This window comes from Octodon degus, unplaced genomic scaffold (assembly GCF_000260255.1).
Source record: "Octodon degus isolate 3935 unplaced genomic scaffold, OctDeg1.0 scaffold00146, whole genome shotgun sequence".
NCBI lineage: Eukaryota > Metazoa > Chordata > Mammalia > Rodentia > Octodontidae > Octodon > Octodon degus.
In genome coordinates this window covers 156,214-171,197 of record NW_004524722.1, presented here as the reverse complement: position 1 = coordinate 171,197, position 14,984 = coordinate 156,214, and positions in this window count along the sequence as shown.

Here is a 14,984-nt window from a genome sequence, read left to right as displayed (position 1 = left end):
AGAAAGTACCTGTTCTAATCTGGAGCATAGACAATAAAACTATAATGACATCCTATTTAAATGTTTTATAATTATCTGCATAATTTAAAATAAAAATATATTTATCAAAGAAGTAGCTGCTTTTAATGGCAAGGATGTTTTGTAGGTAAAGGAACTCAGAAAGGATAATTTTCTGAAGTCATAAGGCATAGTAAAGTATAAAATCAGTATGCAAATTCAGTTTAGTCTGATTTCAGAGAAATTGTAATCTTTCTAAAATGATACTTCTGTTGAATTTTAGATGAATTGCAGAAGTAGGAGCATCAACTAAATTGTACATGAAAAAAAACTTCTTGTGATAAGTTTGTATGGCTTTTACCTTTTAGTATGTAAGAAACTGTTCCCAAACTTGCTGGTCTAAAACAGGGATCAACAAAATGACATTAATACATTTATTAGGACTATAAACCAAGTTTAAATCAAGTTCTATTGGCATGTGCAATCTTTTATGTGTGTGTCACAAATCAATTATATGGTTTAAAGTTTCAAAAATATTGTCATATTCGGCTTTATAGGAAACTTTTCCTAATTCTTAGCTTTAAAAAATGCATTTTCATCACTTCTCACAGTCCTTCGAGGCACTCACTTCTAGTATTGGTCAGCTCATATAGGACGGTGTGAACAAAGATATTCGCCTATGAAATGTTCAATGGTAGACCAGAAGGTCTTCCTTGGGAAGATTCCAGCTGGACTTCCTGGTCTCCGATCCACATGCTCTCATCCGGGGATTGTTTCGCTCACCACCATCTCGGAACTTCAAAGAGAAATGAGAGAGGGTAATTACCAGTGCGTACACAGACCTCAGGTCTGGGCTCCTATGCCATTTGCTGATTCCCAACAACCATAGCACAAGCGTGTGGTTACAGAGAAAATGCGCTCCCCTGGGGCCCTCAATCTCCTCCACGACCACCTTGAGCACCGTGGCTTTCAGGGCTCAGCCAGCCTTCGCGTGATCTGAGCTCTGCTGAGATGGCTCAACAGCAGAGGTCTTGGACTTCACGCCCTCCAATCAACCACAGCTTACTTCATCCTCAAGAAAGTATGCTACAACTTTCATTTGGCTTTCCTAACTATTTGCAAATTTTTGAGTTTCTGCTATTTGTTCTTTGTATTCAGTTTGGGGCATTTAAAAGAAATCATTTTCTTTCTCAGGGCTCCTGTTTCCTCGTCACTTGCATACTCTTATAATTCATACAGCTTTTTTTTTTTTTTTTTTTAAAGACTGCCCACTATTTTTAACTGTCCTCTTTGCATTTAATTCACACTTCACACTCTTAAGAGGGCTTGTAATTTAGTCAGCAAGGCAGTGTGGTTTAAGACAGAGCTTTATTGCCAGAGCTGTCACATGAAAATACTTCACGGCCTTTAATTTGACTCTAAATTGTTACCTTTGGATCAGAATATGGAATCCTACGGTTAACAAATAAAAATTTTTAGAAAGTAATGTTTTGGGAAGAAATTACTCAGAAGGTGGTACTTCACAAATCAGCAATATACATCACACAAAGGTGTTTGAAATGTGCCAAGGTAGTAAAATCCTCAGGCTGATGTGCACCCAGGGAAGGCCAGGAAAAATCTGAATCCTTAAGACTGTCAGAGCTTTCTCAGTCTACCCTACTGAGTTTATAAATATTGCCATACTGCACATGTGTCATATGATGGACAAGAATGGAAGACACTCATCTTACAGACTTTGTGATTTTCTTACTTCTGGGTTAAACTTGAGTATCAGTGCTACATAGGTTTTAAGTACAGATTCTTCAGTGTGTAAGCTTTTTTTTTTTTTTTAAATGTGTTTGGTACAGGGACTTGCTATGCATCTGGGACTTATAGTGATCCTCCTGTTTTTAGCCCCCCCCAAGTGCTGGGATTACATGCATGTGCCACCATGCCTGGACTCTTTGGCTGGCTCAGCCAGTCCCAGGGACAGGGCTGGTGTGGTATGTGGTGCCGGGGATCAAACCTCGGTCCCTGTGCTTATTTAAGCAGGTGCTTAGTCCACTGAGCTATCTCACAGGTCCCAGTGTATGCTTTTTATATTCTTTACATATTGTTTACATATCATTTCTATTCTTACACTTTCATAGCATTTCTACAGTCATATTCACCACTTCATTTAAACATTTTTACTCAGTCTCTGCCCTTTGTCTCAATTACGTATTTCAGTGTTATATTTCAACTGCAATATACACTTTGCCCAAGGAAAATGCAAGAAATCAAAGCATAAAAAATATTACTTCTCTTTATCTCCAGCATGGCACTTACTGCAGTATTTGGGCTTACGTAGAATTCAAATTGAAAAATTGGATAGAGGACTATAAAGTTGCAGATAAATTTTCCGAAAAGAATGCATCTACTTGTCTTTGGCTAACTATAATTTATGAATAATTATATAAGTCATGTAAGAAAATGTATTACATCTAAAAATCAATCAGAAAAGCTTCTATAGGTCCTTATTTTAGGGCACAGTGACTACCTAATTTGTCTGGGAATTCTCCCTAGATTTTAGTTAAAAAATGAGAGGCTCAATGATTAAACTCTTTTACTAGAAAATTCTTCCACATAGTTAGCTCTTAGCTTGGTTTCTAGGTTGTAATGGAAGGGCTCATTGTTCACAAACGACACTATGACATAGAAGGCATTGCATGCAATCATGATCAAATTAATATCAGGTCATTTACTGCTGATAATCTTATTTTTCTCTCCTACCATCAATCAAACTTCTCTAAGGTTTGTTCATGCTTTAACAATTCATATTTCATGGTAATGGCTTTATGGCTATGAAATATAATCCCCAAGAGCCTACACTATGTAATCTTGAAACTAAGTGGAATATGAAAAATCACTTCGATCTGTGGCTATGTTACATTATTTTGCTTGGGAAAATCATGTATGCGTACAGCTTTTAAAGCATGAAGAAGACAAAAGTAGTCTCTACCTTAGGAGTCTGACTTTGAGTTAGACAGAGTCTATAAATATAAAGATGTCTTCTGTACTGAACAAGTGCTTGGCAGGAAGAAAAAAGCAATCGATGATTATTGTTGGAAATGTTAGAATCTGTAAGTGTTGTTTTAGTTCTTTGTTCTTGTTGTGCTTCTTTGCTGGGAACCCTGATGCAAACCCAGATAGATGTGTTATCTTCTCGATGCTCAGAGACAATATGGTTGCTGTGATGCTAGGGATTTGTAACCTAGGCCCATGCACATAAGTTGAAAACACCAGAGGGATTTTTGGAAATATGTACATGTGCGGGAGTATTTTGTTTGTGGCAGTCTTTATGCATTTGACTTGAGAAATTGTTCATAGATTATTTTAGAGAGTTTCAGATGGATTAAGAACTATGTGATTTTTGAACACATTAAGGGCAATACTATAAAACATTTATCCAAATTTTATATGAATTACAAGGGCAAACCAAATAAGTGTGTCTGCATTTTCTAGTTACCACACTCAAGAAGTGAAAAACTGATAAAATTAGTTTCAAGTTATTTTATTTACTTTAATAAGTTCAAGCATATTTATGTATTTATTTATTTTTTTTTGGCAGAACCAGAGATTGAACTCAGGCCCTGCGCTTACCAGGCAAGCACTTATTCTACTGTGCCATCTTCCCGGACCCCCAAACATAACTTTAAATGTAATCATATAAAATAATTATGAAGTTAATTTTATACCTAAGTCTTCAGAACATATTATATGTTTTACACTTACAGTATATCTCAATTTAGGTTAGTCTAATGTCAGATGCCGGGCTGGTTGGCACAGTAGTAGGAGTGAAGCTTCCAATTCTCTCTTTTGTATGGTGTTCGACTATTTCATGATTCTCACCCTGACCGTGGGATTTCAACATGTCACATTCTGTCTCTCTGGCTTTCTGTGTCTGTCTGTCCTATCTTTCTTCCGTACCTTTTCTCCCCCTTTCCTCTCTCCACTTCGCCATTTCATCGCCTCTTTCCTCTGTCTCTGTTTTTCTCTTCCAATATGAGTAAGTCCCATTACTTAGTATTTTAATTACAGTTCTAACTTTTGGAGTGTTTCAAGATATTCAGTTTTTCTCAGGAGGGGACTTTTCCATACCATTCATTGTTCTAAACTCAGGAGACAGTGCTGTGTTGTAGCATGTCTATTTATTTACTTATTTATTTATTATTTTAGGGAAGGCTCTACAGGGTGCTCAGGGTCTCACCACTAGATCGGACTTATACTGATTTGCCTGTGTACAGCCTTCCAAGAGCTGGGATGACAGGCACGTGCCACGACGCCCAGTCTCAATTGCGTCCTGGGTGCAGGGCCGGCATGGCAGTCCCAGGGATCGAACCCCTAGTCCCTGCACCTGATTGCAGGTGGTTTAATCCTCTGAGTTATTTGGCTGGCCCTAATATGTCTATTTAAACTCTTCCAATTGCTGTCCAATATATGTCTATCATCATGAGAATACTCATATTAGTGAGATTTGTTTTCATTCTTCCTATTGCAGATATTTATACATTCACAGTTCATTCACAAAGTCAAACATTCAGTTGAGTGGGCCAACTCAATAAGTATATTTGGTAGGAAAAAAAAGGGTCAGGGAGATGGCTCAGTAGAATAAGCACTTCCCTGGCAAACACAACGGCCTGAGTTCAATCCCTGGTTCGGCAAAAACAAAAACAAAACAACAACAACAAAAAAACATAACCATAACACATTTACTTGCCTTTTTACAGTATCTTTTTCTGATATTTTAGGGTACATGAATTGTATAAATTATACCACATGTTAGTATGAAAAATTTTAAGGTAAAATCTTTAAATAAGACATGAAAGATTTTATAATAATAGCTTATGTAACAACTAATTTACTTTATCAAATCATATCAAATGTCTTTTTCATGTAACCTAAGATGTTGGAGCTCCTATTTTACTATTTTAAGATTTAGCTAATTACTCACCAGCTCAGGCATTTAGAGAAACTATTCAAGGCCTTGGAAAGATGTACAGAGGCTCTGGTTACTGCAGAAAACAATAAACAGGGCTGGGGACAAATGCTTGTTGCAAACAGGCTGAACAAATTCATCATTCATGACTCATTTGGTGTAGAGCACAGTGAACTTTGGCTTTAATGATGAGAAGAATTTAAGATTTCAATGTTCTTGTCCTATAAAAAATAAAAGTAATGTCTGTAAGCATAATTTTTATCCTCTGTAGCTTCTGTGTGTTCTAAAACAAAACTCTTAAGTTCTTACTGGTTTACAAATAGTACTTCCTAATAATAGTACCTAGTAATAGGTACTATAATAAGCAAAATTCTTAAATCCTAGCATCCAATTAAAGTTATTTGGCAAACAAAGAAACAAGAAATAAAACTCGTATTTTGGAAAAAAAAAACAAAATACAACTCTGTCAAGGGCTGGGAAGATACCTTGGCGGTCTAAGCACCTGCTTGGCAAGTGCAAGGACCTGCCTTGCATACTAAAGTCCCCTCTTGAGAAATCAAAAGCAGAAAGTGAAATACAAATGTATTATAAGAAAGGTAACATGATTCCAAGTAGTAGTAGTAGTGTGATCCCCAGTATCACATGCTGTGTGGGCCCCAGAATCCCAGGTGCACTGTGAGGGCCCCTGAAAGTGGTGGTGGGGCATGCCTGTAATCCCAGTCCTGGGGAGGCTGGCATAGGAGGATAACTACAAGTCCGAGCTGCGTAGCCAGACCCGGTACCGAATAAATAAATGAATGAATGAATGAATAAATAAATAAATAAATGATAAAAATAAATAGCTCCATCAACCCCAATCCAAGACTGACTTGGGTATTACATGTGAATTTATTAAAAAAGTATTTATAATGTGTAATAGTTACTATGACATATAAGATAGAAAAACAGCACAAATCAAATTCCAGAGACAAAGGCTAAAATTTATGTAAAAAAATGCACTGATATGAATAATGATAAGAATATATATTGTAAATATAAATATTAGTAATCGTAAAAATTAACAATAGAGACCATTTAAAATCAAAAACAGAAAGTGAAATAAAACTATGTTATAAGAAAGAGCATCAATGAAAGGTAAGATGATTCCAAGTAGTAGATTTGTGTAAAATTTCAACCTTAAAGGGAAAATGAAAAGTGGGAGAACACAAATATTTCTAGGTATTGTAGATAAATTTTTTTTCCAAATTTGATCTAACTATAACCCAGCAGATCTAAGCAGTTCTGGTAGCCACAATTTTTTAAAAGTGACAAAAATGGTCACCCAGGCACATCATGATAAAAAGTGCTTGAAACAGCAGAGCAGATCAAAGTCTTAACAATAGCCACAGGAAAAACAAAAACATGACACATATGGAACGACAAACATAAGACAGCAGTTTTCTTGCCAAAAACAATGCAATCACTGAAGTGATAGAGTAGTTCTTTGAAACACTGAAGGTAGGAAAGCATTCACATATGTGTAGCCTACCTAGCATAAACATGCTTTAAGAAGAAAAGAGTTATAATTGCTTTAACTGTTTACACTGAAACACATAACAGTGCTGTGTTAAATCATGAAACAAAACATAACAAACCAAAATGAAGGAAAATCTTTCAGTTACCTATTCTTTAAACACACTTTGTTTTTTCTCCTTCCTGATATTCCCATTTCCTCATTACATAATTTTATTTCTGTTTAGAGAATGTAGCTTATCTATTCATTTAAAGAAAGTATATTGGTGACAAAAATCTGTTATTTTTCATCCTCTGAGAATGTTTTAACTTCCACTGAAGAATATATTTTTCTGTAAATTTTAATTAGCAGGAATTTAAAATATGCTACAGTATTGGCATAAAATTACCTTTCTTTCCCTCTCTTAATTTGGAAAGTTATCAGTTTTACTCATTTTTTCTTTATCAACAGACATTTAAAGCTATAAATTTATCTCTAATGTATCTATATCTGATGACTAGAGTTAATCTACTGTGTTTCATCTTTTTATTAAATATATTTTTTCTCTGTCTCTTGTGATTGCATTTTTAATTTGTAAAGTATGAGGACTCAGGAGGCTAAATTGTCACATATTTTGTTGTTTTCTAAATATCGTAGAAAGACTAATGATCATTCTAACAACACTGTGATCAGAAGACATAGTCTGGATTATCTTTATCATCTGAAACACTTGAGGTTTATTTTATCATTCAGTGTAGGGTCCTTTCCGTATTTGTCCCTAAGTGTAATGGTAAATAAAGTACTTAACCTTAATTCTCAGTCATCCAGAGCTGCAGCCTTAGGGCTATGAAAATTTCACTTGCTTCAGAGTCACACTCTAAGACTGCGACTTCCTCTCCCTCCTTACTGACCTCAGCCCGGTCCTTGAGGATATCCCTGCCATCACCGTGCAGAGCCCACCTTGAAGGCTGTGCTTCTCGTCACGGTACTGCTTAAGTGCACTTGGTCGAAGCCTGTGGGGGAGACTTGGTGGCTGAGTGCAGATTTGCTTCATGATTTGGACCCCCTGGGTTTCAATGGTTTCATTTTTTATTCTAATTGATCTCTCCATTAGCCAGGGAGTGACATTCTCTTGCAACTTACTAAATTTTAATCAAAAGTGAAAGTTCTCTTCTTGAACATCTTTCATGATTTCACTGTAATATATGTCTTCTAAGAAGCCATCTGTCTTCACCTGCAGGCATAGTCAAATGCTCATTATTGAACCTCTACAGCAATACTTGGAAACATATGATTTAATGATTTATTCACATTTGTCTCCTTCACTTAGCTGTATGCTCACCTAGTTTAAACTCCATATTTATTGATCTTTAAAGCATAATGTCTAACACAGTGAGTGGAACATCTGTTATGATTTTCTTTCTTTACCACACTGGAGCTGTGGAAATAGTAGTAGGATGATCAGTGTCCTGGAAAATTGCACTGTAGAAATTGAACTTGCAACAACCTGACTCACTTAGTAATTTGGCTATATTTAGGGAACCAATAAATAACCAGCTGATACTAATGATAAATTATTAGGTGATGACCTTCTTCTTCTCCTCCTCCTCCTCCTCCTCGTCCTCCTTAATTTTTTTTTTTTTTTTTGGCGGAAACAGGGATTGAACTCAGGCCCTTGCGCTTGCCAGGGAAGCGCTTATTCCACTGAGCCATCTCCCTGGCCCCCTTCATTTTGTTTTTGTTTTTGTTTTTGTTTTTGTAGCCAGCTCAGTCCACCCTGGGGGTGGGGTTGGTGCAGTATGTGGTGCTGGGGATCCTGAACCGCAGTCCCTGCACTTGCCTAAGCTTGCCTAAGCAGGAGTTTTAGACTGCTGAGCTATCTCACCAGTCCAACTGACTTCTCAATGAATTCGAGTTTTTGTATTACATTTTAAAGAGGTGATTATGAAATTTTGAAACACTTAATATGAGAGATTTTAGTGAGCTTTTTTATATTGCCTCAGTCCAAACAATTAACTTATGGCATTTGACTTACAAGTGATAAATAAAACATTTTTCTGCTAATGTTTTGATAAAAGCACCAGAGTCTAAATTTTAAAGAAATTAGATGGAAGAAAATGCTACAGAAGTTTGAAGCTTTTTTCCATCTTTAAGCCTTTTTGTTCCAATGTACTTTTTGTTTGTGAAATATCAAAAGAATTTACTTTTACTCTTAGCCTTCACCTTATCACAGTGGGGTGGTGAAAGAAAAGGTCATTCAAAATGATCTTTCCCAGGGTTTTGTTGGAGGGTTTTCTTATTTGTGGTCAATCATGGCTATCAAAAACTTAACTTATTACTGAATCCCTAGACCTACTATAGTTAGTAGTGAGTAACTTATTGTCAGTTATTTTTTTCTTGTTTCATGGAGAGTGGAACACCTAATCCTGTCTTTGAATGGAAGAAATGTACCAGTTTCCTTTTAGTCTGATCTCTTGTCTTTGGTTTACTATCAACCTCTCTGCTCAGCCGATAAATTCTCAACTCTGTTCTTATGTAATGGATGCTCTATTTCTCCTCTATTTCTTAATTTTCAATATATTATTATAGTTTGGAGTGTTATTTCCTCCAGCTAAATCTAGTATTAGTTTTAACATTATATCAAAAGAATGGCTATCTTACCCTTAATCATTAATCCCACATTTTTAGTCTTGACATTTCTTGAAGCACTGGTATTTGATAAAAAGTTTTCTTTTTATTGTCTCACACAGGAAAATATATATTATGAATTTATTTTACTTTTCTCAACTGTTATGTTTTGGGAAAAGAGTGTTTACTTTGAGTTTAGAAGGACAAATCAAAGTATAAACCAAAAGAATCTCACAAAAACAAAGAATAGCCCCTATAAGGGCAAATGAATGTATAGGAACACAGTGGTGGTCTAAAAGACTATTTCTATAAGATGGGATATTTTTCATACAGTATAAAGTCAATGCTACATTTTTTACCAGAGTATTTTCCCTTAGATAATATAAACTACTTTGATCCTATTCAGAAGCATTTATTCTAAATCTCAACAACTTCAAACCTACTAAAAAGAGTAAAATGTTTACATTTTCATACATGAGAAATAATGTCAGCACAAATAAAACAGGGCTTTCTGACAAAATATTTTGAAATAAAGGATTACATTAACCAGTTTGTGTTTTTGATCATTCACATCTTTGAAATATATGCTTCTGCAAACAACACATATTTTAAAATTCAACATCATATTTGAACAATAATTCATCCTTTATTGATTACTTTCTTCTAATTGTTAACCATTGAACATTCGTGGTCTGAATGATAATATAATGGAAAATGTTGAATTAGTTTAAAACAAATGTAGTCAACAGCTACAATTGTATTTTGAGAGGGTGAAATAAACCAAAGAACTTAAAAGAATTGTTATCTTTATTTTATTTTATTGAGAAATAAATATCAATGAGACAGTTTCAAAACTGATTAATAGGACAGTTTCAATAATTAATACATTGTACATTGTTATCATCTTAGTAATTATCTATAGTACAAGATGCAGACAGAATATCCTGTCCAAAGACTATTAGTACAAATATTTCTTCTCATTGAATTAAGCTAAATTTGCTATATGTCCTATTTTGCGTATACAGATACAAAATGGTCCTTCCTTTGTATCCCCTTTTTTTGTTTAGTCCTGTGAGAAATAGATATTCCATTGGCATCTAAATACCATAGGTACATGAATTCAGCAAAACAATCCAACACAGTCTAGCAGTCCACAATAATAATGGGTTATCCACAGAAGTTGTTAACTTGAGCCTTTCACAGCTAAGCATATTAATATGCCTTTACTTTGTATACCTTGTTTTTATACTTTTCTGCTGGATGGTTAAGACCAAGATAAAGCAAGACCTGTATAACAAGAAATGTAACATTTGTATCTAATAAGATCAGTCAAGTACCCTCAGGATTTATCCTATAACCCTGTACTGCAGTTTGCAGATCCTTTGTTAGTGTCAGCCATGTGGCTGAGTCACGGCCATTGCTTGGCCACCTTGCTGTTTGAGAAAGTTTGAGATAATCTTTTCTCTCCAGATGACTCTCCTTAGGCATGCTCTACATCATTGATCACGTTGCTCTCTGGTCCCATAATCTCCTTAATCAGAAAATTTGGGACACAAATGAGTTACATGATGTTACCATGTAGATTCTCCTATGTCCTCAGTCTTCACTGACCTTGAAAAGCTATATCAAATTGTTGGCTGCCCTTGCAGCCCTTCTATTTCTCTAATTTTTGGTCTGCAAGCATAGGTTGTTAACCCTCCAGAAAAGAAGCTTATTATTAACCTACATCTTATGCAGTTGGGTTTAACTTCACTGTCTGTCTGAATATTAAACATCTTAGACATAACATGGAACAGGTATTTTCCATCAAGTATTGATATGTTAAACATTAAGTCCCTACAGAATATGAGATAAAAATTAAAAAAATGAAAAATATTTAAAGAATATGAATACACAATTACATATTTTTACACAGAAATTTAGAAATCTAACCATATACAGCATTGTAGCAGGACAGTCCTATGACATTTTTTTTCTTTTTCTTGTGTCTTTTTTTCATTTATTACCCATTAAAAAAAACAACAACAATGAAACTTTTACTTGTGAGACAGTATGATAATAATTGGTATGTCATGACAAGAAGTAGGTATTTAGAAGACCAGAATGACAGGTATTCCAAGTGTGACCCTTCTATTTCACATTGCTATCTTCAGTGCAGTTGCTTGGTTCATAGGTATCAGTATGTATAGTTAGTCAGGGTGAGAATCCTACCAATTAACTGCTAGTTTCAAAAACCTGCTGATGTTTCTCAGGATCATTGCCTTGCCCATCTTGTGCGTATAAATGTATGGCTTTGTCCCTGTCATGTTTCCGAGCTTTTCTCCTTGCTCTCTCCTCGTCCAATCCTCAAGTTCTCACTTTCCTTTTAATTGTGTTATATCTTTCTATTTGCATTTCCTCTTTTGAGTTCTTATACTAGGGAGACTATACAATATTTACACATGTGGGTCTGGTTTATTATGAATATATCTTCAAGTGGCATCCACTTAAATATAAATGCTTCAAGTTTATTATTCTTTATAGCTGAGTAATACTCCACTGTATAAAAATACCACATCTTTTTCATCCATTCTTCAGGTGATGGGTATCTTGGTTGTTTCCAAGATTTGGCTATCACAAATTGTGCTGCTATAAACATAAGTACACATATATCACTATGGTATGATGTTTTTTGTTCCTTTGAGAAGATTCCCAGTAGGATAACTGGCTTGAATGGGTCTTTTTTTTTTTTTTTTTTTTTAAAGAGCAGAATACATTTATTAAGGGAAGAAAGCTTCTGTCTAAGAGGGGGATAGAAGGGGACCCTAGTGGGTTGCCAAGGATCCTGTGTTTTTTTAGAGATTTTTATAGAGCAAAATCACAAGATGAGGTGGATCAAAGGTGGGAAACAGGGGAAGTTAGGCAATTTTTTTTACTTATGTAATTTCAATTAGAAAAATACTATTTAATTTACTGATAGACAAAGTATCTAGGCAGGGATATAGCTTAGCAGCTTAAGTGCCTGCCTGACAAGCACCTGAAAATAGGACTGCTAACCCTCCTTTTTTCTGAGGTGCTGGGGCACGTAATATTGTGTTCTATCCTTTGCCCTTCAGCCTATGAATGTCTTTTTGGGTTAAGTGTGTTTCTTGTATACAGCATATTGTTGGATTTTGTTTCCTAATCCACTGTGCCAGTCTATTTCTCTTAATTGGTGTCAGTTCTATGCCAGTACTATGTTGATTTTGTCACAGTAGCCTTGTAGTATAATTTCAAGTCATGAATTGTAATGTCTCCTTGTAATGCCTTGTCTTTGTTGGCCAGGATTCCCTTTACTATTCTAGGTCTTTTCTGGTTCCAAATAAATTTTAGGAATGATTTCTCTAGCTCTGTGAGGTATGTTGGTGGTAGTCTGATAGGGATTGCATTAAATCTGTACAGCAATTTTGGGAATATGGCCATCTTCACAATGTTGGTTCTTCCTATCCAGAAGCATGGAATATCTTTCCATTTTCTGAAATTCTCTATGTTCTCTTTTTTAAGAGTATTGTAATTTTCCTTGAAAAGATCTTTGACTTCTTTAGTTAGATGAATTCCAAGGCATTTCATTTTCCTCAATGCTATTGTAAAAGTTATTGTTTCTCTAATTTCCCTGTCATTGCGTTTGTTGTCTGTGTGGAGGAATTCTATTGTCTTTGGCTATTGCCTTTATATTCTGCCATGCTACTGAATTTGTGTATCAATTCTAGTATTTTCTTGGTGGAGTTTTTTTGAGTGTTCCAAGTAAAGCATCATGTCATCTGTAAATAATGATAATTTAACTTCTTCTTTAACTATTCTTGTTCTTGTTATTTCTCCCTCTTGTCTAATGGATCTAGCTAATGATTCCGAAACTATGTTGAATAGGAGGGGTGATAGAGGCCATCCTTGTCTTGGACCAGATCTAAGAGTAAAAGATTTCAGTTTTTCCCCATTTAGAATCATATTAGTCATTGGGTTGTCGTGGATGGCTTTTATAAAATTGAAGTACAGGCCTTCTATTCCAACTTTCTCTAGGACTTTGAACATGAATGAGTGTTGGACATTGTCAAAAGCCTTTTCTACATCAATTGAGATGATCGTGTGGTTTTTAGATTTCGCTCTATTGATATAGTGTATTACATTTATAGATTTTTGAATATGGACCCATCCTTTCATCCCTGGGATGAATCTTACCTGGTCATGGTGTATGATCTTCTTGATGATTTGCTGTATTCTATTTGCTAGGATTTTATCGATGATTTTGGCATCTATGTTCATGAGGGAGATTGGCCTGTAGTTCTCTTTCTTAGTTGTGTCTTTCCCTGATTTTGGTAGCAGTGTAATACTTGCCTCAGGAATGATTTGGGGAGTATTGCTTCCTCTTCAATTTCATTGAATAATTTGAGGAGTGTAGGGGTTATATCTTCTATAAATTTCTTGTAGAATTCAGCTGTGAATCCATTGGGACCTGGAGTTTTCTTTGTCAGCAGGCTTTTTATTACATTTCGTATTTCACTGGTTGTTATTTGGTTACTGAGAGTTGTTATATCTTCTTCATTCAGTTTTGGTAATTTGTACCTTTCTAGGAATCTATCTGTTCCTTCTCTGTCTTCTATTCTGTGAAAGTAAAGATTCTCAAAGTAGCTATTGATAATCTCTGAATTTCCAGAGTCTGTGTTGATTACACCCTTTTCATTCCTTATTGCTTGTATTTGAAAATTTTCTTTCCACTTTTTGATGAGGTTAGCTAGAAGCTTATTGATTTTATTTAGTCTTTCAAATAACTAGCTTTTTGATTCGTTAATTCATTGTAGGGTTGGCTTTTTCATCATGAAATCCTGTAGCTGTTCTTTGTCATGGAAGTATTTCCCTTCTCCACCAAACTTGACAGTTTTGCAGGGTATAATAGTCTGGGATGGAATTTGTTTTCATAGAGGACTTGAAGCACTCTCTTCCATGCTCTTCTTGCCTTCATAGTTTGTGAAGAGAAGTCAGCTGTAATTCTGATGAGTTTTCCTTTGAATGTGATCTGCTTATTTTCTCTAGTGGATTTCAATATATTATTTTTGTGCTGAATTTCTGGGATTTTTGACTATTATATTTCTCTGTATGTTTTCAATTGGGTTGAAGTTATTTGGCTTTCTGTATGCTTTGGTTACTTGAATGTCAGATTGTTTCCTCATATGTGGGAAGTTTTGTGCGATTACTTCTGCCCTTATTTTTTTTTTTTTTTACATCATTTGTATTGGCTCCATCTTTCTCACTGATTCCTATTGATCTCACATTATTTATCTTTGCATCGTCTTGCAGGTGATGGATTATTTTTTCCTGCATCCTAGTTGTTTTTAAGAGATCCTTTCTTACCTTTTCACTAGCTGAACCAGCGTCTTCAAGATCTGAAACTGTCTTCACTTTCACTCACATGGTTTCACAGGCTTGTGATTGAGATTTTCAGTTTCTCTATATCACTTTGCCTCTGCTTCATGTGATCTATTTCTTTCCTGTATTGCTCCTTCAAGGAATCCAACATTTTTCTAATCTCCTCTAATTTTTATTTTATCAGTGTCTTTTTTAGAGGCAGTTATTAATTCTTTTACTGCAGAGTTTATTTCAGATTAGGTTTCCTCTATGTTTCTGTATTCAATTCTTCAGATGCTACGAATTCAGAGATTTCTTTTATTTGAGGAATTAATTCTGCTCTGAGTTCCTCTGTACCTTTCTGCTGTTTCTTTGCTTACAACGCTGTTAATTCATTCATTTCAGCTGAGCTAATGTCCTCTGCACCTTTTCTGGGTGGGCTCAAGGCCTGAAAGCACTGACCTCTGACCTTTGGTGTAGAACTTTGGTGCAGTTATAACCTTAGCACCTACTGAAATTAGGGTGCAGATCTATTAAGTTTGAGTTTATCCA